The 26,443-nt window shown below is 44.3% G+C and overlaps 2 protein-coding genes across 2 annotated transcripts in view; both read left to right on the forward strand.

Annotated features, from left to right (window-relative positions):
• The window catches only part of EIF4E3 (eukaryotic translation initiation factor 4E family member 3), a 411,364-nt gene extending 386,310 nt beyond the window's left edge, over positions 1-25,054 (forward strand). Inside the window, exon 8 of the mRNA XM_070050600.1 lies at positions 6,705-25,054. The gene's annotated coding sequence lies outside the window, so the exon portion shown is untranslated. The remainder of the gene's footprint in view (positions 1-6,704) is intronic.
• FOXP1 (forkhead box P1) overlaps positions 1-26,443 on the forward strand; it is a 464,888-nt gene that overhangs the window by 28,369 nt on the left and 410,076 nt on the right. The gene's annotated exons all lie outside the window — the stretch shown is intronic.

Raw genomic sequence — 26,443 nt, forward strand, 5'->3', positions numbered from 1 at the left:
AAAAGAATTAAGAACCTGTTCCTCCATAAGCCAAAAACTTCAACCAGTACAACCAGTACAATAGTCTCCTGCTATCAATGAAGAGGGAATAGAATGCTTTTGCCTCTGTTACCCAGTTCCCTTCCCTAATCAGGAGATAATACTACTGCAAGGAGCCCTGAAGTTCAAGTCCTACAACAAATCCCGACACTCTGGTCCACATAGTTTCTCCACCAACTCATTTTATCTAATAATGCCTTTGACACAAGTTAGTGTGGTAATGACTTAGGACAAGTGATAACTCTTTAACAAATGCAAAATCATATACAAATATGAGGTAGTTATTATGGTTAATAATCCTTCAGTCATTCATCTTATTAAAATATAAATTATAAAAATGCATCTTTTAAAAAATAATTTATTTGAAAGAGAAAGATCTCCCATCTACTGGTTCACTCCCCAGAGGCTTGCAATGGCCAAAGAGTCAGACAAGACTGAAGCTAAGAACTCAGTTTGGGTCTCCCACGTGGTTGGCATGGACCCAAATACTTGAACTATCGCCTGCTGCCTCCCAAGGTGCATATCTAGCAAGAAACTGGAATTGGGAGTGGGTCTGAGGTGCTGTAATACAGGATGCAAGCTGTGTCAACCATTGCACCAAATGCCCATTGTCACCCCCCCCCCACCTCTACCACCATGAAAGTTTTTCTCCATTAAAGTTTTTTTAAAACTTTTTAAAAATTTGACAGATAGAGTTAGTGAGAGAAAGACAGAGAGAAAGGTCTTCCTTCCATTGGTTCACCCCCCAAATGGCCGTTATGGCTGGAGCTATGCCAGTCCGAAGCCAGGAGCCAGGTGCTTCTTCCTGGTCTCCCATGCGAGTGCAGGGCCCAAGCACTACCCTCCCGGGCCACAGCAGAAGCTGGACTGGAAGAGGAGCAACCGAGACTAGAACCAGCGCCCATATGGGATGCCGGCGCCACAGGCAGAGGATTAATCAAGTGAGCCACGGCGCCGGCTCCATTAAAGTTTTTTGATCACTTTTGGAGAAATTGAGTAGACAGATTCAGGATGGATATAGTCACTGGTTCATCCTAATGGATAACCTGCTTGACCTTTTCTTGTCTTTCCAAGATTCATTCATTCATTCATTCATTCGAAAGGCAGCATTAGAGAAAAGGAAAGAGAAGGAGAGAGAGAGAGAGAGATCGATCGATCGATCGATCTTCCATCTGCTGGTTCACTCCCCAAATGGCTGTAACGGCCAGGCCAGGCTGAAGCCAGGAGATTCTCTGGTCTCTCATGTGGGTGACAGGGGCCCAAGCACTTGGGCCAGCTTCCACTGCTTGCACAGGTGCATTAGCAGGGAGCTGGGTCGAAGGTGGACATGAACCAGTGCCCAAGTCGGATTCTGGCACCACAGACAGCAGCCTAACACATTGTGTCATAAGGTTTATTTTATTTATTTGAAAGACAGTGACAGAGAGGGAGGGAGAAACAGAGAGAAAGAGCTTCCATCTGCTGGTTCACTTCCCAATTGACAGCGATGGCCAGGGCTGGGCGGAAGGCAGAGCCAGGAACTCTGTCCATGTCCCCTGCATGGGTGCAGGGGCCCGAGCTCTTGGGCCAACATCCACTGCCTTCCCAGGTACAGCAACAGAGAGCTGTATCAGAGGCAGAGCATCCAGACTTGGATCAGGGCTCTGATGTGGGATGCTGGCATCTCAAGAGGTAGCTGTGAATTCACTGCGCCACAGTGCCAGCCTCTAGCCATCTTTTCTGAGGTCTGGGATGTTAGGACCAATGACCACTGCTTATAGAATTCTCCCTTCTAGATTTCTTGTGTCTCAGCTGCACTGGATTTTAAATAGGAGGAGGCACCAAAAGGAGGGTTGACTGTTAGTTTGAAAAATCTGTCTCTAAAGAGGACTTAAAATTCTTAGGAAACAACAATCCCATGCCTCCAAACGTCACTGCAGACTGCCTTGGAGTCGGGCTGGTGGGTGTGAGTAATGCACATGCTGTTCCCGGGGAGCTGGTGACTCTTGCGGGAGCTTGGGCCTTGGGGTTGGCGCGTCTGACGCGGGACCCAGCTTCTTGCCTCTCTCCTTGTTGCAGAATCTACTGCTGAGCTCAACAGGACGTTTATGGGTGTCAGGGAATCGGAGAGGGTACCAGAGGCAGAGCTTTTGGAGCCATGTAAGTGGCTCCAGGGAATCTGAACTTCAGAATCTTGGTACTACTTTGATTTCATAGATAACCTTTGGAAAGATTATCTGAGAATACTGGAAGACTTTATTGTTAAGTTTTAGATAATTCTGCATTCTGCTTAGGAATCAATTTTTAGTTTTATTAGAACATTTACTAGCAGTGGCACTAATTATTTTAAATATGACCCTGAAAATGGGTTATGTCAGCTTGAAAAGACTATTTTTAACAGAATTTGGTTTTAAAGGCAGGTTTTATAGATATTACAGTCATACTATTGTTATCTAATTAGCATCTACTGTGTAAATGTACATGATACTAGTAAGGTGAGTATACTTAAAATTATAAATTGTGACACTTTATGAGTTATTTTTTGTCATGAGTTTTATACAGTCATTATGACTTAACAATGGGAAATGTGGCCTTAGACGTTACATCATATAAAGACCAGGAGACTAAAAATAAAAAAAGTCTGAGGATCAATTTTTGATTATCATAAAGTTTTAGTGTGAGGCATTTCTGAATACGTTTCGTGACTGTGAGTCATGATTTTCACACCAAACTTGACCTATTATGATTGTGTTTCAACTTCAAGGGGTTTTCAGTATTTAAATTCTAGACCTAATTCTAAGGTTTCAAAATGATTCACATTCAAATCTACTTTTATGTTGTATAATTAAATAAGAAAATATTGCTTATACCTACATTTTTACTATTCTTGGAGATATTATAATTATTTCTTTAATTTCACCAATAAAATACCCCATTTCTTCATTAGTAAATTACAAGGCTATCTCAATAAAAAAAAATTAGTTTGAATGTGGCTTGGCATCTCAGACAGTCATTTCAGTTTGAAATTTCCTCACTTCTTTCTTTAGTTCTTTTGTAAAAGGTGAAGATACTTTCTAGGTAAATTAATCCCTTCCAAGCGGTGAAATAACTTCCTTTTTGGAAAGAGTTATTAGGGTCTTATTCTTTATAATCTTAAATACCACTTATGTTAGAGTGAACAATACATGAAAAAATTACACTAGTTGAAAAAAAAAAGAAAGATTACGACCTAGGCCAAGAACGTTGCAATTAAATGTTCACAGAAAAGTGAGCTTTCTACTGGGAAAAGCAAGATATGGATGCCCGTGAAATTTCCAAAGTTTAAGTATTTTTGTAAATTAGGTTGTTCCTAGTTAAACAGGTGGCTTTAAAGGCTGGTTTCACTGTTGTTTTAATCATAGTTTAGTTACCATGGAGAAATATGCAAGTTAGCATTTATACACAGAAGTGAAATTTATGCTGCATAGATAATAGCCTAAATTTAGCTTGACTTAAGTTTACCACTTCCTTTTTTTTAACAAAAAAGAATAATAATATATCACATATATCCATTAACAAGTTAATTTCTTTAAACAGTACTGTTGTATTTTTAGAGAATTTCTTTCCTTAAGCATCGCCAGACACCTCTGTCAGTGTGCCTTCTCCCAGTGATGAATGCAGTATCACATATTACATCTGATTTACCCTAACTGTGTTACCTTTAGGTCTCACAAAAGACTTTGCTGAGTTTAGTATTAGTTATGTTGTTTTAAAAAAATAAAAGGTAATGTTTGCACACAATGCATTTGGAGAGATTTTAAAAAGGACTATGGATCTACAGAAAATGCCTAATGCCAAAAGGACCAACCTGATTTCAAAACGCAGTAGTAGTTCAGATTACCATTCGGATGTATTTTCTAAGGGAAATCCTGAGACAGGTCTTCCTAATAAACTGTTTTGGTCTTAAGTGGGCTCGTAGCTGGGTAGTGAATTTTTCACCCTGAATTAAGATGGTCTTCCGTGTGAAATCCAGCAGCCATGGGCTGTCTCTCCTGCCATTTGCTTGAGCCAGCACCTTCGAGCGAAGGCTAAGTTTTCAAGGACAAATGGAGTAGAAGTGTCCTGATCCAACATGAGGTCCCCTAGCACAGAGAGAGAGCAGCAGATCCCTTTCAGCACCAGCTGTTCTCACAGATATAGATTGCTGCAGTGAAATTTTCTTAATATAATTCAGGAAGCTCTAGAGAATTCTCCAAAACAACTGTGCCAACAAGGAAAATGTTGAATTTTTCATCAGCTGCCCAATGCTGAGAGTTAGTGGGCAATCCGTTCATTCATGACCAGATGTTCAGTGTAGTAACGCTCCACAGTTAACTTGAACCTTGTGGCCTGTTTACCATTGGCTGCAAGGACATTGGCAGCAACCTGGCATTGGAGAATTGAGGCCCGCACAAGCAAAAAGACCGAAGTGTGTGTCTGTGGCTTCCTGGTTTTCACCAGCGACCAGACAAGGTAGGGAGTGATGAAAGAAAACAGCGACATCACATCAATCATTTTGGAAGCCGGGAGAATTTACTGTCTGATTGTGTCTTGGGGGACCAGTAGGCAAATTTCTTATACTCCTTTTTATTTGGGAAGAAAGGCGGTCTTTGTTTAGTTGGACAGACTTTTCAACCTGCGCCTAAACCATAAAACTTTTTGTGGTGGGGGCAATAGGCGTGCGTGGTTAAGACCATAAGGAAAAGGTTTCTAATTTTATACTAGAGGAAATCAATAAAGTCTACTTTTAATATTGAAAGTCTACTGGGTCCAACCTACAATTGGAAATATGTGATATTTTTGCTTTAAGGAAACTGTATTATTATAGGAGGAGAAAATGTAGATCTTCCATTCATATAAATTTCCTTCGTGTGTGTGTGTCTTGAGTCTATGACATTTTTGTGAGCTGTTTTCTGTGAGTAAGTAGTAAGTGTTCAGGGGTAGGGCGGAACATGGAGCAGGGATTTTTTTTTTTTTTTTGAATAAACAGTGCGATTTTCTACTTTGACACAAAGATTCCTCCTTGAAATAACTGACGGTGCTGGGTTTGAGATGTGCAGCAGGCGAGGCATGGGGAGGCAGGGTTTGCTACACGTGAGGCTTGTCTCCGACCGAGCGCTCTTCCCACCTAGATGGCACTGCACGCTGATTCTCACTGTTTATCTCCGTGTAGCCTGGGCAAAGGAAATTTAAAAAATCGTTCTCACTTGACCATTTTTGGCTGGTGGCTAACATGGTGGCATCCCAGCACAAAGTCAGCCTCTGCTTGCTTGAAGCCAGACTAGGACGTCATCAGGGAGTCCACCTCTTGCTGTGGGAGACCTGGGCTGTTTTCTCCTGCTTTTGAATTCTTGACCCCACCCTGGCACATCCGCACAGATGCCCATCCCCCAGGCGCAAGGGCAATTTGGAAGGTCTCTCGAGCAGAACCCTTGCAGCCCTGGTATTTGCCTTGGCTGGAGGGTTCTGCCTTTGGGCGAGTTGCAGGCTCCGCGTCCTTTGCATTTCCTGCTTGCAGGGAAAGAGGCTTGCATGTGGTATGGAGACATGGAAGCTGCTCGTGACTCCATTTAAGCCTGACCCTCGCTGGACCTGAGACTCAGAGCCAAGGGAGTATGCATGTCACTGGTCTTCTTCGTTGACTAGGATAAAGGCGGTCTTGACTTAGAGCGGGTGCTGGTCAGGCCTGCTGGGGACGCAAGGTGAAGGCATGGGATTGTTTTTGCAGATGCTTACTTGCCGATGGAAGAGCGAGAGGCAGTTTACAGTAGCTCTGACACGACTGTTACCTTTCTGCAGCCCTCTCCAGCTGCTCCGAGCCCTTCCATGCCTTTGCCATGCACACAGTTTGTTCTTGGGTGTGAAAGCAAACAGTATTTGAGTTGGCAGTGACTTCTCTTTCAGTGTGGAGTTTGCTGCCTCGGCAAGAAACCACAGCAGGAGCGCTGTGCTGCAGGAGGCTGCCCCTGGCAGGATGGGCCTTTCCCACATTTCCTTGGTTTAAGGAAACAGATTTTTGAACTTTTTTTTTTTTTTGAAGACAAAATGCCAACGTTGAACAGCTGGAGTTAGTATATAATTTATGGTTTTCACTTTATGTTCTTGTGGATGTATAAAAATTAAAAATCCGTAATTATTGTTTAATTATGCAAGTTGCTACCAAAAAAAGAGGATTAAAAGTAGACCCTCTGTTATGAGGAATTCAAGAATGCCATTGTTACCCAAACAGGTATTCTCAATTATTGTATCCTTATGGTTTTTAATTGTTTTAATTTACTCATACGGCATTCTATCTCCTTGAGGAGATGTTTCTGAAAGCCCATGGTTTTTCTTTTGAGGAACAAGCAAGAGTTTGTTCATTTGAACCTCCTAGGTTTTTTTTTAAAAATTGAATTTTAGGTTTTTATTTTAGGTTTTTTTATGTGTGTGTGTGTGTGTGTGTGTGTGTCTGTGTTTGTGTGTGTGTGTGTTTAAATCAGCGTGTTCATTGTCAGTGGAGATAACCTTTCCTGTCACAGCCTTTCTGGGAGCAAAGCAGTCTTACACCTGCCGTGGAGGTGATGGCCTTTCAAGGGGACCCCTCTGCCTTTTCTGGACGAATTCCAGGCCTTTGTCAGTCCCTGAACTTGCCTCCCAGGCTGACCTCGGCTTCCCCGCCTTTCCCTTAGGTGAAACTTACATCCCACACCCTGCAGAGTGGGCGTCTACGTTCCTTACCGGCTGGAGTTCACACTACACCGGCATCCGGAGAAGGAATTGGTCAGCCAGTACGAAGCAGCTGCACATTGGGCAGGGAGTGTTGTTGTCCTGTCGACACACAGGGCAGGACTTTTGTTGCTGTGACTTGGGAAGTGTCTATCGACAGAGGTAGAGATTGTGTGAGCCATTACAGCCCATGCGCACACACATACACACACACACACCCCACAAGCCACACTTTTCATTAAAAAAATAAAAATAAAAAAGTAGCTCTCATGCAGTTGTTTTCCTGATTTCTCAGAAAATAAAATGGGAAGTGAGAAGGCCCGCGTGCTTGGCAGAGTGCGTGACTGTGAAGATGGTTCGCTCTGCATGTGAGATCCAGGGTCAGAGCGTCGGCCGTGGTGATTAACAGGGGACAGGATTTTCCTTTTCTTTTCGAGGATGGTGGCAGTTAATCATTTTTATCTGCCCGCCTTGTAGACTTGATGAGATTTATTATGTATGCTGCATGTTTATGGCATTTTTATTATATGTTGTTAATTTGCTGTAACTGCCACCACATTTTTTTCTTCTTCCTTTTTTCTCCCATGAGGACCCTTGAAAGCAACTAAGCCTCAACTGTGACTTTTTGCTTTAGGAAACTTCATTTAATTTTTAGTTTTGATAACAACGAGCATAGTGCACAGGTTGAAACACTAGTGTTACCAAGTGAATCTTAACATCACGTGCCAAGAGAGCTTGTGGTTGTGTTCTTTCGAATTCTTATGTTTTCTGGCCTTGATGAAGTGGTGTGTATTTGGGTGGACTTACAGGATACACATTTATAAAAACACATCACCTGAAACCTCGAAGGGCGAGCTGCTGAGCGCGCACTAAACTATAATTTTCTTCATTAGTGGAAAGTCATTTATGGAGTTTCTGAATCACTGCTAGGTAAGACAATTGGACCGTTTAACATTTAAGCTGCTTAAAAAGTCACACAGTGGAATGATGCCTTTTAGAACAACATCTTCTTTTTTAGCTTACTAGTTCTCAAAATGGATATGAAATCTGTTAAATATAGAGGCCATTCTTTAAATAAGGCCGACAGTTAAAATTGGGAAGCCGGAGAATTAGATTGGAAATGATTTACGATGAGTCTGTAGGACATTAAAAAAAAAATAAAGTTAGAAAAGGAAACCCAGTGACTGCACTGGCTCCATTACAGCCGAGAATTTTGACTTCCCAGCCCTCCTGAATTGGCTGGATATAGGGGTGATGCATAGACACAGCCTTGCCGGGAAAACCGACAGAGCTTTGCTTTTTATTGTATGTTCTGGCGTTGGCTTGGCCTTGGCACCGCATGCCTCTGGCTCTACCCAAGGCAGTTTCTTATTTTGACAGTGACAAACTTTTTCAGTAACCGAGAACCACCCATTCTCTCCGGAGCATTAGACGTGGAAATAAATAGAAGCCGGATGGAACACCGGCTCTGTTGTCGTCCAGCGTGAACACACGGGTCCCTAATCAATACCAGTTGAGGATGCCACAAGGGTGTGGTTATTGAGCCTGACATGTGTCATATTCACAGATGTGTACATCCCTTTGAAGAACTGTTAGGCGTTTGTTCACACCATGCCCTTAAGAAGTTTCTTGGCTTTTGTAGAATAAACAGTATGAACCCACTGAGACGGTTGATAGGCACCATGAAGTCACTGAGGTGCAAGGTGGTTTCACTGAGAGCTAAAACTCGTCCTTAGATTGGCTCATTAATGCATCTGGAATCCTTACTTAGAATGGGAAAAGAAAAGGAAAATATAATTTTTGATGTCTTAGGTGGAAAATCGCTAATTTGATTTGATAATGTCAGTGATAACAAAGAAAGGCGGTAATGTTTCCTAACAAGTGGCAGGGATAAAGGAGGTGAAGTTGTGCCCCAGGTTGTAGACTTTGGGTGTCCTGACAGAGGCCTTGCACCCCCTGGCTGCGGAATACCATCCATCCGACCCCACTCAGCTCTTACACAGCTGTTCTTTCTGTACACAGCTCGGAGAAAATAAAAATTCGTACTTAAATCCCGTCCTTAGGAATACAATGTGGAGAGAAGAGAGATACTTCTTCACTTCCATGGAGAATTTAAGCGGGAGTTTGCAGAAATGTAAATGTTAGATATTTGAGTTAGGGGAGGGGAGACAGTTTTCTGGCTCATGGCAACACAGTGCATAAGCAACAAAGACCATGAAGCTTGGTCGTGGAGAGGAACAATGAATAGTTCCCTCTGGCTGGTACACAGAATTCCTGAAAAGGAGCTGACACCCGGTCATGGAGGACCTCGGGGTCAGGTTAGGAAGTACGGGATTTATCCAGCAACGTGAATTATTGATAATAAAGCAGACAGCACTTGCTGTGGACAAGGCATCAAACTTAGTGGCCGAATATTCGTCATCTGTATTTTCACTCCTACTGGCATGCAATTGGGTACTATTTTTAGCCGGAGACAATAATACAGATGAGGTAAGTGAGACTTTGGAAGGTTCTCTGGGCTTACCATGGGCATCCCGTAGTGAGATGGAGCCAAGATTTCTGATCAGACACTGAGATTCAGGAGCCAGCCCGTCGCTGCCAGAGGACACCACCCCCAGGGTTCTTTGAGCACAGGAGTCCCCTGGTCAGAGCCGCCCTGGGTGAGTTCCATCACTCATCTTCCTCCAGAAATACAGTGGGAAGCACACATCGGAGGGAGTTAGGCTGGTTCTAAGGGCTGCAAACTTCTGCAAATGGGTGCTCCAAGAGAGGTAATGGTGGAGGGGTCTAAAAATCCTTAAGGTCTCAGGCCGGACTTGGTGTGAAGACACAGACAATTGGGAAGAGTGGATCAGCGCTCTTAGCATTTCCTGCCTGAAGAGGAAAGAGGGCAGGCTGGGAGACGATGCGGTGCAAGCACTCATTTCAAGCGGTCTTTCTGGAAAGCGAGGAAATGCACATTAGATTTGAAGGGGGTGAGGATGGTCATCAGGACTGGAGATGTCAAGGTAACAGCACAGAAGCCAGTAGAGTGGGGTGAGACCAGAACAGTTAGGAAGGGGAGAAGACAGAATGGCTGGAGAAGGAGACCAGGATATAAATCAGCCTTCCAGATCCAGAAAAATCTTTGTGCACATTGAAGACAGATTTGTAGGCCATGCTTCAGACACATACCTATACATATTCATATTTGTATACATATTCATGTACATATTTATATATGTTTCCCTATATACATTCATATGTATAACTGTGTGTATTTGTATATGGATCTTATTCATGAGCATGCGCTGTCCTCTTAAGCTCACATATGTATTCTTGGGAGCCTTTCCCACCTCGGGGAACGAATGGGGAGAGCAGGGTAGGGTGGGCGTCAGTATCTCCTGCAGGCAGCCCAACCAGGGAGGATTCGAGAGCCCTGCATTGCTGCAGCTCTCGAAGGCAGTAGAGGGGAGACGGGGTTTACATGTAGTGTATGTGGGGTTCAGGCCAACACATAGAATTTTATACCCCCCCCCCCCAGTGCGTTCCAAAACATAAGCCTGGCAGCTTTAAATGCTCTCGGAAATGTTCAATGATTTATAAGAGGATTTTACAGAATTCAGCAAGATTACCATTATGTGGTGAAAGGAGGGCTGAGAGTGTGGTTGATAAACGTGTTCACTTTTCACTCAGGGTGGGGTTTTCTCCCTTGAACATTCAGTCTTCTACTGAAACGCGCACGCGCAGCTCACGGCATTCGTGGTTTTTGCCAGTGAAGAACTGCTGCAGATTTTTTTTTTAACTTTCCTCCCCTGTGCACCTACTTAATTGCTAGTAAGGTTAACGATGGAGATATCAGGATCTTTGATGTTTTGTTCTGTTTCTCCTACAGCCAGAGGAATGCTGTATTATTGCTCAAGTCTGTTTTGTAGTATCGATTGAAGACATGAGCTAGCGCCCTTTTCCTTTTGATTTCAAGAGACCGCTAAGAGATTTCCTATTAGGGTCATAGGAGATGCTCTGCTTCTACTGCTTGGTTCTTTACATGGCCTTTCCCTTAAGTAGGTGGTGGTGTTTGGACACTTGAAATTAAAAAGCCTCAGTGCCACCCACCATGCACACCAGTAATGTGGAGTGCAGGTGGACCTTTGGCAGTTGGTGATACTCATTTAACCAGATTCTGCAGGTCTTCTCACCAACGTCAACCCAAGCTCTAGCTCATGTTTCTCCCGGGAATCCCCAAATGGCCTTAGTACTGATTACTTTGTCATAATGATCTGCAAAGTCATTTGTCAGTTGAGGTCACCTTGACTTTTGAGATTCTAGTGAAATTGGCTTGAACCATTATCCTATATCCTGTGGGAATTCCACATTTCCATGGTTGATTTCAGTTAAAGAGCCCTTGGTATTCCTTCCTCCCATTGCTGTTGTCTGTTCTCTCAGAGTTGGCAGTTGGCTCCTTTCCATGGCTCTCTCCCACATATCTCAAACAGGGCATTTGAAGTTTCGGAATCCGGGGGACGTTTCCACCAAAGGAATTCAGAATCAAGCGTTCAACTGTCTTCCCCTTATAATATGTATTCACCCTTTGAGAATGGTCCTTGAGAGCTTTTTCTGTGGATTGTGACCTCAAATCGCCGGACTTATCCTCTCTAATCACATCTGTCTTCTCATTTCTTGTTGTCTGCTTTCTGCTGTTGACTCATGTTTCTTAAAAACAGCAACTTGGCTTTCTTTTTCTGTCTCACCATCCCCTTCCTCGCCAGAGCCTAGGGGACCTTCTCTTCCGCGTGTCGAGCGGCAGCCGACTGGTCAGGTGTACATCTTTTTACCTAAGTCCACCTGCAAGACACCATTCCCTTCTCCTCCCCTTCCCTCTCCACTAAGTGTAGCAGAACCTGAGGCTGCTCTGCATGGGTAGATACATTAGGGCTGAACCTACCACACACTTTTCTGCTACTTCCCTTTAATCCATTAGGTCGATTCAAAGTGCCGGCTCTGAAATCCTAGTCTTTTCTTATGGATACTCATTTTCTTTTACCAGGCCAACAATCTCCTAAATGTTGGGAAAAAGAAATGAAAATCTCAGCCTCACAGCATTTTACTTGTCCCTTTGCTCACCTGGTGTTCCTTGTGAAGTTTGACACTTCTGTAGAATCATTCTTTAATCAAGACTAGTAAGAATTTTTTTCCCTTCCCTCGGAAATTAAGGATATTGATGAAGTGGTTAAATGGTGTGTTCCATGCAGAGCTGGCTGCAAGGATTTGCTGTGATAGCCACCTGGAGCAGACCCACCTCGTACTGCTTTACCATAGCACTGGTCATCTCCAGCCTGCACAACTGTCTCACAGTTAGATGAATGTCAATTTCTTGACTTTGCCATCTTTGATGGCTTTCACAGCAATGTGCCTGACCTGGGATTACAGAAACTGGAAAACATCCACCAAGCTTGAAATGTCCACCTGTTACTTATTGTATAAAATCTTAAATTTTCACTGTGGCAAGGGCTCCCAATGCCTGGGGGGTGCGGGAGTCTCCAAATCCCAGGAGATGAATCTGGAGTTTTCCAGTATTTAGGTTACAATGATTTTGGTTGTAGGCAACAGAAAGTCCAGGTTTCAATCGTCCAGCTGGCAAGTTCTGAGTAAGCATGCGCCAGGGGAGACTGGATCCAGCTCTCCTCTACTTTCTTCCTTCGAGCTGGGTTAGCTTTAGACTCGTGGTGGATGCTGGACTGAGTTCTGCCTTGACTATGTCAAGCAGGAGTGGGGAAGAAGGATTCTTGGAACTCCGAGAGGACTGGTTTCCAGCACGTACCATCTCCCTATGGCTGAGGAGGTGGGATTTGTTACTTGGTATATCCTAAAAAATGTGCTGCTACCATGGAGCTAGGGTGAAATCAACTTTCCCATAATCCCATGACTCCCCCACTGTTAAGGATGCTGTTTGGAAGAGGCTTTGAAGAAACCATGTTGGAGACACAACCTCGAATATGCATTGTGTTGAGCTCTTTGTATTATTTCAAAAGGCCTACAGGTATTTCAGCCATTTGCATGACTTTTGTAGTTAACCAGATGACAAGTTCATCGGTTTTTGGCCATAAATATTTGATTCTATGTGTTGTATTGGCCAGTTAGTGGATATTTCGTATTAATTGATTATGGATACTTAACTAAGTAATTATTAGGTAGATTCTTTGGAAACTTAGCGTCTGTATGGATGGGAGTGTTTAGGATATAATAGAAAGAGTTCTTTGTGGTTTAAAAAAATTGGGAAGCTTTTGTCTCAGGCTTTTGTGTTAGTAGTGGATGAAGGAGCCCTTGCTGTGGCTCACTTGGTTAATCCTCCGCCTGCGGCGCCGGCATCCCATATGGGCGCTGGTTCTAGTCCCAGCTGCTCCTCTTCCAGTCCAGCTCTCTGCTGTGGCCCAAGAGGGCAGTGGAGGATGGCCCAAGTGCTTGGGCCCTGCACCCGCATGGGAGACCAGGAAGAAGCACCTGGCTCCTGGCTTCAGATCAGCGCAGCATCGGCCATAGCGGCCATTTGGAGGGGGTGGTGAACCAACGGAAGGAAGACCTTTCTCACTGTCTATAACTCTACCTGTCAAATAAAAAAAAAAAAATAGTGGATGAAGCTAACTGTAATTCACCCAAGAAGTGACGACCAGTTGAAATAGGGTGCACAGGTGGAAAAACTGACATTGAGTCGTAGTAGTCTTATTTCCAAAGTCTAGAATTCAGCATTTTAAGTCCTTTTCTTCAGCTACGGTTAAGTTTTTAAGTCTTACTAGCATGTTTTAAAAACATTAATCATATGGAAAGAAAAAGATGATGAATTTTAGCACTACTGCGATAGCGTCTATGACTCAACAACAGAAAGTGGTGTTGTTGGAACCATCAAAAACAACAATTCTGTCTCGGGGAGAAAATGTTTGGTTGAAAGGCCGCAGAAGAGATGCATATTCAGTTACAGAGAGGCAACACCACCATGTGAGATTGTTTCACAAAAAGAAATTTCTAAAACGAGTACAGTCAAACTGTTGAGGAAACTTCATTGTTAGAGAATAAACATTGTGCAGCTCAAACCGTGCAGAGTGTAAAGTGTTGTCAATGGTAATGTGAACTCACTCGAAGCTGCAGAACGTGTTGCCTGCTCAGTGCATTTTGGAAACAACATTTCCATCAGAGTGAAAGCAGGCACCTGGAACCTTCCCTGAGTCCCACTGGAGATCGTACCAGTGCAGAGCAGCATGGGCTGGGAAGTGAGTGCAGCCTGGACTCACGCTGAGCAGCTTGGCTTTTGCTATTGTTTTACCTGCCTTGCACAATGGTGGTTGTTTTGGACTGAAGGCCTTCCCAGTTGCCAGAATAGGAATTCTTGGCCAGTGTGTCAGGCTCCTGTGGATGTAAGAGCAGAACCTGCTGCTCCCTGTGACGGGGCTGGCCAGCTTGATGTTCTTGGGTAGCCTCCCTGACTTCTGTCCACTAGGGGTCCACATTTCAGACTCCATGGTGACCTTAGGAGACAGATTGCTACATCTGGATGTCTTATTTACATAGTCTTCAGTTTTCTCTTCCAACCCCTCCTTGCCTGCCCACTTATTCTTGGCTTATTAGTTTTCTAAGTTCAGCATGCTTGGGTTACTCTTCATTTTTTACTTATATTTTTCTATAATTCTGACCTAAATACTTCCCATGCTTTATTTATTTCTGTAGCTCCTTAAGTCACTTGTTACAGCACAAATCAGTCTATTTAGAAAAGAGATTTTATAGTGTGCCTTAACAGCAGAAGTATCCTCCATGGCCACAACCAAATAGTAACCTAAAATAAATACTGTGAAGGCAGAACAGCGACATAAACAGCAAATGGCAAATGATTTTTGTAGAGGGCAAGTGGTAAGTGATTTTTGTCTTCACAGGCCATGAAGTCTGCATTGTAGCTACTGAGTCTCACCATTGTGCCCCCAAGTTGGTAAGAGACAATATGGGAAGGCTTCAGATAGCTTTTAGACAATGACATTAAAAGCTAAGTTAATTTTGGTACAAAAAGTTTTGAAATCTAGGCATGAGTTTTTTCACAATACACATTTCCATGCACTTTCTAAGATTAGTTGATTTATTTGAAAGGCAGAATGACAGAGAGAGGGAGAGAAAAAGAAAAATCATCTATCTAATGGTTCATTCCTCAGATGGCTACAATAGCCAGGTCTGGGCCAGGCCAAAGTCAAGAGTCTGGAAGTCCATCTTGGTGTCCCACATGGGTGCAGGGGTCCAAGTACTTGGGCCATCTTCTGCTGCTTTCCCAGGCACATTAGCAGGAAGCTAGATCAGAAGCAGAGCAGATAAAACTGAAACCAGTGCTGCAGTATGGCAAACGGGCATGCCAAACAGCAGCCTACTCCACCAGAGCTCGACGCCTGCCCCCTCCCTGAACTTCATTAAGACCTCTCATATATAAACGAATAGGGATGGCTGTGTCTCATGAAAACTATATGTATGGACACACAAACTTGATTTCCATGTAGTTTTTTTTCATGTCATAGGAATACTATTCTTTTGCTTTCTTCCTCCGGCTGTTTAAATACATCCGTTCTTAGCTCTAATGAGCCCTATAAAAACTGGCAGCTAGCTTTTGCCCGACTGGCTGTGATTTGCTGGTCCCTTGAATTAACTGCTCCCTGTGTATCGTTGCCTACATACTTCTACCTAAAGTGCCCATTTGGAGAGGCATGGGCATCAGCATGTGTTAAAGTGTCAGATGAACACCCAGATGAGTCTTTGTTCTTGACATAATTTGAAGGGTTGAAATGGAATTGGAGAGAAGAGCACTTCCTAAATATGAGATTCCATGAAATTGGTTGCTTTGTCTATACACCCAGAGTCACCTGGAAGGTTCGAGTCTCGAACTTGAGCAGAGTCACCTCCGTCATTTCTGCTGACCATCAGTCGAGAATGTGAAGATGCAGGTACAGTAGCACATCAGTAAAGTGAGCAGCTGAGAAAGGAAGAGTTTTCTAGAAACCACCAAGATCAGTGATGGGGGGAGAGGAGAGATGAAGGAACAGCTGCAAAGATCTGAAAGAGAAAAAAGAAGTTCGGAGACTGGACGTTGGTAGAAACTTGAATGTTTTGTCAACAAGTCCGAGTCCCTCTCTGATAGCATCGTACAGTGTCATGGTACATGACACCATGTGTTACCAGTCCTTCTCCCCAGAGGTAAACATCTTTGCATTTGTGGGTCATATCATTCAACTCCGGAAGTTTCTGTTGATAGGCATCTCTTTTCCCTTGGCAGGAGATATAAGGAAATTAAATGATCTAGAATAGTATCTTCCTGGCCAGTGACTTTTGTCCTGCTTTGAGGAGGATAATCTAATACTGAATCTCAAATACAGGTGCCTCCCCATCCCCTTGGCCTGTATCGATCCCATTTTGCTTGTCTTTGGGACCGGGATCCTTGAGTTATTTCAAAATGCTGTATAACAATACCAGAGCCTGTGGCTTCCTCTCGGGGCTTGAGAAAGATTTTGGGGAGGGGGGGATGCAAGAATTTAGATGTTGGCAATTTGCTTTGTCCTCTGACTGACAAAACCACCGAATTCAGAGGAGAAGGTGATCTTCAGTAGCAGGGAAGCATTTGTACAAAGCATTCAAAGAGTAACAATTATTACTATAACCTGAAAAATAATCAGTCCTCATGTTACCAGCTCAGAAAATGTTTCTTATTTCAAAACAGCTTCTTAAAACAAAGTTGTTTCTTCAAGTTGCATTACTTTCCAGCATCAACATGAACCAAGAAACCTTATCCCAGGCATATTAGTGGACAGGTTCTAAAGTATGGTGTGTTAGTTATTAAATGATTACCCAAGTTGGGGAAAAGGTGCTGGTTTCAGATCCTGACTCAGCTACATATTGACTTTGTGAACTTGAAAAACATTATTTAATATTTTAAGTCTTAGTTTTCTCATCTAAAGATGAGAGTGAAAAAGTGCCTACATCATTATAGCATCTTAAAATATTACAATTTCTCAGGTACCTTTGGGTTCAATGAGACTATGAAAACCAGCTCATAGTTCCTAAAAATAAATAGTTCTTGGAGTTGTCGCTGTGGCATAGTGACTAAAGCTACTGCCTGCAGCTCCGGTATTCCATATGGGCACCGATTCAAGTCCCAGCTGCTCCCAGCCATGCCTGGGAAAGCCATGGAAGATGGCCCGAGTCCTTGGGCCCCTGCATCTAAGTGGGAGACTCGGATCAAGCTCCTGGCTCCTTGCTTTGACCTGGCCTAATACTGACTGTTTTGGCCATTTGGGGAGTAAACCAGTGGCTGGAAGATTCATTCATTCATTCTCACTCTCTCTCTTTCTCCCCCCCCCTCTTCCTCTCTCTCTCTGCCTCTCCTTCTCCATAACTCTGACTTTTAAATGAATAAATAAACTTTTAAAAATAAATAAATGATTCCTATAAAATAATTCCTTTGTGTGATAATTCTATGCCTAATTCATTAATAATATTTTAATTATCATTATTTTGCCAGATATTTAAGCTGGAGTTAAATGTTAGAGGCTGTTTAACTCCAGGAGTCAATAGAGCTTTCAGTATCCAACTCACCTTTCTGTATTTTTGATGTCAGGTTTAAAATACTCTTTCCTTATGTAAACAGGCATTGGGCATGAAGGTAAGATAAGAATTTGGACAGCTTCGCATGAGTGACTGTTACCCTTGAATTCTCTTAAAGTTGCTTAACCCCAGGAAACATTGACTCACGTTTTCACACCTTAATGTCGACTCAGTTGCACTTGCTCACCCTGCCCCCGTTCAGTTTTTTCTCTGGTTTGTATTAATTTTGAGACTGAAAAAGGATGAAGAATCTATTCTGCATTTTGCTCACTTTCAAGTTTCTGTAGGTGACAGATGAGTCAGCCTGACAGGTAGCATCATGGTCACGGGCGTCGTCCCTTCCTTCCCTCCCCTACACCTTGTTCCAGTTTCTACATCTGGAGAATGGACATGACCTGCAGAAGTCAGCCTCTGACTCCGTGGTTCTCAGATTCTGTCTACACGATGCAAGAGGGCCACGCTGCGATGCCAGGGGAAGGTCAGGGGGTAGGTGGAGAGAAAGTGGAACCACGAGCCGAGTTCTCTAAAGCTGGAAACCAAGGGTGGTGGTGGTGTTTCACTTGAGCCCTCTTCCGGGCTCATTGCGGGCATAAACTGGATACTTAACTATGTTGGACCCATAGACCTCAGGTTCCTGTTTGGTGTTCGTTCTGCCTAATGGCAGTAGCAGAATTCGAAACCAGCTCTGTTTTCCCTACTTGGGTGTTACTTCACAACTTCCACTGCCATTGCTTTTGAACATACGAATCAGTGTGCCTGGTGACTCTGAGGCATAGTCAGAGCTGTGAGTACTAAGGCAGACATCATTGAAGTAATCTAAATGTACTCAGTGGGACCATGAGGAACATTTTATCCCATGGCAAGGAGAGTAGAACTTTTTTTTAAGATTTATTTTATTTATTTAAGAGGTAGAATTATGGCGCGCACGAGGCGGGGGGTAGATAGAGAGGTCTTCCATCTGCTGGTTAACTCCCCAAATGATCACAGCAGCCAGGGCCTGGCCAGGCTGAAGCCAGGAGCTTCGTCGAGGTCTCTCACCGTGGGTGCAGGGACCCAAGGATCCAGACCATCCTCTGCTGCTTTCCCAGGCCCTTAGCAGGGAGCTGGATTGGAAGTGGAGCAGCCGGGACTCGAACCAGCACCAGCCGGTGCTGCACACCCCGCCCCTTAACAGATTGTTTCAGAACAGTAGCTTGTGGGGAACTCAGCCACATCGTCTGGCAGCTGCTGGGTCTTAGTTTACATGTCCGTAAGATGGGATTAATTTTAACTTAATGGCTTGTGAGGACCACATGATAGACTCAATATAAAATATCACCATAACCCATTAGATGTGGTCCAGTGTGGTTTGTGAGATACATGCTGTGGGCATTTCAACTCTAATAAATTCACCCAAAAAACAGTATTGATTTTCCTCTGACCATGGCGAGTGCTTCAGCATTAGAGCATCAGAAACTTTTATTTTTGGTCCATGAATCTTGCAGCAGAACCTGTCCCCCAATTGTATCTTGTTATTCTAATGGTGTTTCTATTATAATTAGATTAGCCTCCTTTGAAATATGATTTTTAAAAATTTTCATTTTAAAAGGTAGCACTCCAGGGCTGTCATGGAATGAAATAAGGCTGCTTGTACAAAATTATCTTCTCAGTTTGGATCTGTGGCTTTCTTTATTTATTTCAACAGCTAGAAAAGTGATTTCTTCATCCTGCTCTCCTAATGAGGTTGTTATTATTTCCAAGTGTGAAATTGGAGTATTTTCCTTGGAAAAACCATTTCGTTTCCTCAACGTGTTTCCGTCTAGAATTTCTCCTTGTACTCCTTATTCTTTACTTGGGGATACATCCAACTTCTCAGATGCGGAGCATTTAGGACTGGATTTCGGTGAAGGTACCTTGCCATTCGTTTTCCCTAGGTTTCTACATCTCCCAAGGTAAGAGACGCTGAACAGAATGAAAAGAGCAAAAGCAAAACACAAGTGTGGACATCATTAAATGTCACCAAAAACCTATACTGTTTCTTTCTCATAACATGCTATGCAGTCTGTTGGAATTCCAGCTGTTCCTTTACTCAGGGCAACTTTTGTCTTCCTCTGAATTTATCTGCATAGAACAATTCAGAGAATAAAACTGGAAGAACTTCCTTCTCAGTGTGAGATGCGAGACGCCCTGACCAGTTCCTCCCACACCGTGTGGGTACCAGAACTCAAAAGCTCTGCCTGCCTCCCTTTCTGCCTCCTCCTTCAAGGTAGCTGCTGTTCCGCTGATCTGCCCACAGACTCCTTTTCTCTTCCTGCAGCTCTGGTCTAATGTCTTTGAGCAGTTAGCTCGTCGCATGGCTAGGCATTTTCTACTGCAGTTTAGGCAGGGGATGATTTTTGCTAGACAGGAAGGGGCCAGGTAGCCTTCTTATTCAAGATGTCAGCCTTTGGGTCTGAAAATGGCCAGGAGACACGAGGAGAAACTGGAGTGACGAAATTCCCACGCTGACTCTATGGTGCTCCCAGAGGACCAGGGACATTGTAGCTCTTATTGGCTCATGGTTTGTTGAGTGTCTCCTGCTCTTCCAAATTACTGAGTAGTAATGGGACATTCAGGTGATATTCTTTGAGGGTCAGCCCTGTGGCTTGGATCCTGCACAATAACATTTCAGCTCTTCACCACCTGTAATAGTTCTGAGGTTCAGATTACTCCTTGAATGTTTTTGTAGAATGAGAATTCTAAATAAAATACTTGTACAAGAGACTCTTGCCTTAATGTTGCATTCACAAAAAATACTTCTGTGTTTTAGTGGGAGTCACTCCATTATATATCCGTTATGCGTGCTTCCTGCTGTGAAAGCATTCTGGAAATGGATGTCAACCAAGGGAGAGTCATTCATTCCATACGTTTTCTAATTTCAAAAAATGTACACCGTCAATATTTTTTCTTAATTGAACAGTTTGTTGAACAGACGGGTGCTTTAATTATGGTGGTCTAAATTTACACACATTGCAGTGGTATTTTGCTACATTAATTACCTTACTTGTCAAGAGTAACAGGTAATTACTACATCAACTCACCCTCCTGCAGTATAGGGAAATACAACTTTATTTGCACAGATACAACAAACCGGAGGATAGCCACCGACACCTTGGTCTTCGCAAAGGGATGCCTGTTCTTCCCGTGTTTCCTTTCTAATGAGCAGGCTGGAGGTGAGCTCACCCTTCCTCTGTGTCTGTCCACCTTTGGATGCATCTGCAGAAGCATGCATAGGCCCCAGGAGAGTGTGGACTGGAAGGCACCTTTGAGATCATTGAATCTGTCAAACCATCTCTGTACCATGTTTCCAGGAGGATTCTTGACTTTTCCAAGGCCACCCAAGACTTGGCACCACTTTCACCCCACCGTGCTGTTTTTTGGGTGAGGCTGAGTGCATTTTAATGATTTTTTTATAATTATAGAAAAATCATTTAGTGTAGTACACTTTGAATATTCATTCATGTCATCTTCCTCATTTGAACTTCTAACCAAGGCTTTGGCTGCCTTACAGAGAGTATTTATCCTATATTCTGTTGAACTGCCAGGTACAACTCGTGTCATTGGATTTCCTCTCTAGTGTACTAGTGTCAGCTTTTATGACAAGTTGTGTTAAAATTCTACTTTAACATGTGTTTGTAAAGGCGTGAACATTCTGGAGCGTATAGGTTTGCCCTCAGCAAAATCTCGCAGCATTAACTCTCCTGGTTGCTATGGCACAGAAAGAAAGGATTTTGTCAGCTCCGAGGTGTGGTGTGGAATAGACACAATGACATAATATGGGTGTGCTATCTTAAAAGGCTCTGTCCGCTTTTTAGTCAAACACCTGTGACAAAATTACAAACTGTGGTTAGCGTAGAACACTTACAAGTGGTTTTGCAGAGCCCTCCACGTGGAGGAGCTGAGCTTGCAAAGAGGTGAGGCACCCACTTTTCTTCTTGCACCTGCCAGCAGGGGTGGGTGGCACTAGAAGGAAGTTCCAGAAGTCGGGGGTTGAGGATAGCACCTTGCAGATGTTAGGTGAGCCGGCTTGTGCAGCACAGGGCGGCCTTTGCCAGGCTGACGGACCAGGACGAGTCTGTTCCAGCCCTCAGCGCGCTGGTATCTCCGATGCCTGTCACCCCAGCAGAGAGGCATCATTGCTGTTACTTTAGCTGGAAATCATTCTGTTTTTTTTTTTTTTTTTTTAACCTGTTAGATTATAGTTTTGAGCAACTGAGATTTCTCCTGGCTTTTTTGTTTTTTCACTAGAAAGAAAATACAGGGATAGTTCAGTAACTAGTGCAGCCACTCAGCAAGTAGCTGTTGGAGCCGCCTGTGTGACAGTCATCATGCTGTAGACGATTGGAGAGAGTGCAGATGCAGGCCCTGCTCTGGTGGAGTTGGCCTCTTGGTGGAGGGAAGCAGAGAGAGTGAGCAAAAGTCCGACAAAGAAGAACATAAGCAGTGTACAGAATGTACCTGGGAAAGCCTCTTGGGAGAGAAGCCTTTTGATTTAAGATCTAAAGGTTAAGACGGAGCCCCACCTACGAAGGGGGTCAGAGGAAGAACCTTGTAGGCAGGGGGACTGACGAGGCCCAAACCTCAGAGGTGGGCACGTGAGAGTGTGTATGAGTAACAGAAAGACCCCAGGGCTCCAGGTGTGACTGGGGTGGGGCTGGGGGAAGTTGGGTCGTCAGCAGGGCCCTGAGCCCCTTGTCACGGGCTGGGTTTTCTTCTGAGACTGGTATAAAGCAGTCAAGGCGGGACCTGTCCAGGACTTAGAATGACTGCTGCAGGGGAGTGGCTCTCTGCCTGGCTGTTGTTGTCCCGATAGCAGGGCCTCCCTGGGAGAGAGGTCAAGGGCCTGGTCCCCTGAGGTTGGGCGAAGAAGCCTGGACAATGCCACCCCTGGGACAGGCTCCACCCAGCCTGCATGGAGAAGACGACCCTCTGCTGGGGTAGGGGCTGAGCTGCTGGGCTCAGGGGCCCTGGACTGGAAGCAGCGGGCTGAGGATGGGGCAGCAGCAGCATCGCCTGGCAGCTGGTTAGGAATTCGCATCTTCTGGGCTCTGCATACCCTTGGGGAATCAGAAGAGCTGAAGTTGGGGCCCACTCTGTGTTAGAAGGTGGTTGTGATGAGATGGGAATTGGGGAACCCTGCTGTCGGCTCCCAGCACCAGCAAGGATGCAGGAGTTGAGTTCTCCAAGTTCACTGGTGTTGCAGGCGATGAAAGGTTAGGACCATGCCTGACCCAGCACTGGTGCTGTTTCCTTATGGGTTTATACGAGAGAATAGACAAGAATGACTGTGATTTTTTTTTTTTTTGCAGGATTACCACAGTGTTTATGAAGGCAGAGGGGGCTGGGTGTGTGAGAAGGGCTGGTGTCTTGTGTCTCTTGCTACTATTTTCCCAGATAATTTGGAAGAATGATTTTTGGTGTGAATAACTCCCTGCTTTCTCTCTGTCAGTGGTAGAAAAACAAGTGTTTTGTTTTAAGTTACACCATTGAGACGCTTTATGAGATGTAATAGCATTCTTTTATTTTTGTATTACTCAATATATTTGGCCGCCTTTTCCATTTGGAAGTCCTTACACTCCCAAGCTCTGTTTTTCAAGTCATCATAGCAGGCAGAAGATTGATTGTGTCAAGGCTTGGTATTTGTGCTGGCTCGTGTCTGTTTGGACCAACAGTGCCATTGGGAAAGCCCAAGACTGTTCCCTTCTCCTCCAGCCAGCCCCATCTACCTGGTATACTCCTTTTCACCTTTGGTTTAATGGCTTCAAGGTCATTTCTTCCATGACCTCTGTGCTTAGGTCAGATCTCTGTGTTGATCATTCCCAGGTGCTTTAGTTGGTGTTTCCTGGTAGGCAGTGGCTTCATGAGGCCAGAGACCTCGCTTGCTTCAACTTCAGGCTCTCCTTTGCCTCAACCATGGTGGCTGGCACGTGGTAAGGACAGAGTAAGTCACTGTTCCATGAATGTGTTCCCGATGAATTGATTTCCAGCCACTCTGTTTAATAACAAGTGGTTTGTGGAAGACAAAGAGGATGCTAAGGCATGGTCCTATGGAGTGAAGGTGGGAGAAGGGGAGGCAAAGCCAGGAATATGTATTGATTAAGGTGGGTCCTGATGCGGTATAAACCATCATAGCCAGCACGTGCTGCACTCGCTGCTGTGGCAAACCCGCACTTTTCAGTAGCTTCACATGTCAGAGGCATGTGCTGTGTTCCCTTCATGTCGGAGCACAGCTGTTCACTCATGGATCCTGTACTGGGGTCTCCGGGATCGCTGGGAAGAGGCACAGGGAGCATTGTCGTCTTTGCATCAGGCTTGGCAGTGGTGCCTGTTGCTTCTGCCCACATCCCATTGTCCTGACGTCAGTCACACGGTCATGGCTGTCGGGAAAATGGGGCAGTATAGCCTTCCTGTGTACCCAGGAAGAAGACCATGAGATGGGATCAGTTTCCTTGTGTTTAGGCTCAGCTGCTGAGGTGTGATCAAAACGAAGCACAGCACCTGCCGTGTCGGTAGCCTGCTCCCCAGTAAGCACCCTCTTTCCGCTAGAGTCCTGCAAGAACGCTCGCCCACAAGGACACTTAATTTTGGCATGTCAGGAGGAGAATGTCTTTCATTTAAATCCCAACAAAGAGCTCGTCTTCCTCTTCCTCTTCCTCTGCGCGATTCAGCGGGCTGGATTGAGGAGGAGCAGCTGTAGCGTGCAGTGCGTCCACATCAGATCACGTGCTCCCCCCGGGCGGTGACTCCGCGTCCATGCATTCTTCTGGTCCATGCATTCTGGCTCGCGTCTCGCAGGGTCTGTGTGTGTGCTGCAGTTGGCACCGTTGCTCTCGTCTTCTCCTGGGAAAGAGGTCCACGGTGATGCTGAGGACGAACTGGAGCTGTCTTGCTTCTCACTGTCTGGGCTCAGAGAGGACTGTGGGCCAGTGTGGATGTCTTCAGGAGAGGAGTGAAGTTGCTTTGCAGACAAGTTTTTGGTTTCCTAATCTCAGTTTATTTTCATGCAGAAAAATGATATGAGGAATTGTTTGGAACACATGAAGTATGTTTACCTTATAACGCACTTCCAAAACAACAAAAAGGAAAAGAAGGAAAGATACCCTGGTTTTCTCGCTGTGTCCTTCAGCGTGGTGGCCCTCAGGAGAGGAGCTGAAACCTTCACCTGTCTTGAGTCTTGCTGCCCGCCAACGTTAGGGCCCTGCACAAAGAAGGCGCGGTGGGAAGCTCGGCGGGGCCGGTGGAGTTCTGCTGTTAAGCCTGAGGCCAGGAAGGCTGTCAGCGCCAGACCACGCAGGGGCCTGTAGGTCACGGGACAGCTTTTGGTTTCTTGAGTGCTGGGGAGCCATTGAGAGAATGCAGGCAGGGGGTGAATTCAGGATGAGAGGGAGGATCAGTGATGAAGGAGGATCGCGTGTATCGTGTGTCTTTCGGCTGTTGGGGAAGAGCCGCCAGGGAGAGCGTGAGTGCGAAGGCAGCATGGCGCCCTTCTCCCAGCTGACAGTGAGGGCTCCTCCCTCCTGCACAGAAGCTGCCTGTCAATCAGGAGCTTACCAGCCCAGCTTCAAAGCAGGCAGTGCATTTGGGGTAAATATTTATGAAATGCCAAGCTTCGTGATCAAGATGTATTTTGTTTTTAATGAGCAAATGACTCAGAATTGTTTGAAGTTATTAAAAGATAAATTATTGTGTGCCATCATGGAAAAAGGAAAGAGAAGAAAGTGTAATTTTGCATCCAGCAATTTATTTACAGCTATAATCCGCAAGCAATCAACCTCTTTAAACAAAATTATTTAATTCCTTTTAAAGGCTGGAAATATAAAAATTTAATTTATTTATGGAATCTCATTAAGAGGACTTCTAAAAAGTAAGGTGGTCACCTCAGTTGCTTCAAGGAATGTTAATTGAGAGCACAGGATGCCATAAACACTATGGGCAGTCAGAAACCATTAATACCTGAGTATAAATGAGCAACAAGTCACTTCTAGATTGTATACCTATTACTTAAAAGTTACTTTGTTTTAGAACATCTAGAAAGTGCAAACATTATAAATCTCATCCCTCTAGGGCAAACACTGAATTTCATGTTTTCTGTTATAGCCTGGCACATAGTTTTATGGATTTTTAAAATACATTTATTGGATAAGCAGAGGGAGGGAGGGAGGGAAAGAGAGGGGGGGTGAGAGAGAGCTTGATCTCCCATCTGCTGGTTCACTCCCCCCAAATGCCTACAACAGACAGGACTGAGCCAAGCCAAAGTCGGGCAGTCCACGTCTTCCACCTGGGTGGCAGGGGCTCAACTACTTGAGCCTTCACCACTGGCTCCTAGGGGTCTGCATTTGCAAGAAGCTTGGAGTTGGGTTTCAGGGCCCGGATTTGCGCTTAGGTACTCTGATGGGGACGTATGACTAGACTGAACACCCACTCTGCACATATTTTTATATAGTTTAGAAGTACTAAAGATACAGTTTTCTGTGTTATTTATTTCATGGCACATCACAACAAGCATTTGCATGTATTTCCCCATCCCCGGTTTCAGTTTTAGTGACTGCATTTTCCTGTGTCAGACAGGACTCAAATTTTCTTGCATTTGTTCTGTTTTGATTGACATTTTAGGTAAAACAAGATTCCGAAAATTTAACCGTTGTAAGTCTGAAATCATCTTGTACATCAGCTGTTAAAATAAAACATTACTGGGGAACTGAGACTTTAAAAAAAATCCATGTGTGTGTGTCTCAGAGCTCTGCCACCACCCCCGCCCCAAAAGAAGAAAACCAGATTTTTCTTACAATAACTTAACATTCTTGAGGAATAGTGGGGAATGGATTTGATACCTTACTTCTGACATATTCAGTCACTGGACACACAGCTCCTACCCTGAAACTGGTTAACAAAGAACATCCTCCAAATCTAAGAGAGCTGTTTAGCTCTAACTTAGGGAGACTTCGTGCCTGATTTTAAAACTTATGGTGGATGTCATTTCTGACTTCCTGGCATTCACTCTTCTATGGCATTTAACATACCTATTGCTTTCCAAAAAAAAAAAAAAGTCCATAATGGAAAGTCACTTTAAGTCCTTAAGGTA

Source organism: Oryctolagus cuniculus, chromosome 10 (assembly GCF_964237555.1).
Source record: "Oryctolagus cuniculus chromosome 10, mOryCun1.1, whole genome shotgun sequence".
Taxonomy (NCBI): Eukaryota; Metazoa; Chordata; class Mammalia; order Lagomorpha; family Leporidae; genus Oryctolagus; species Oryctolagus cuniculus.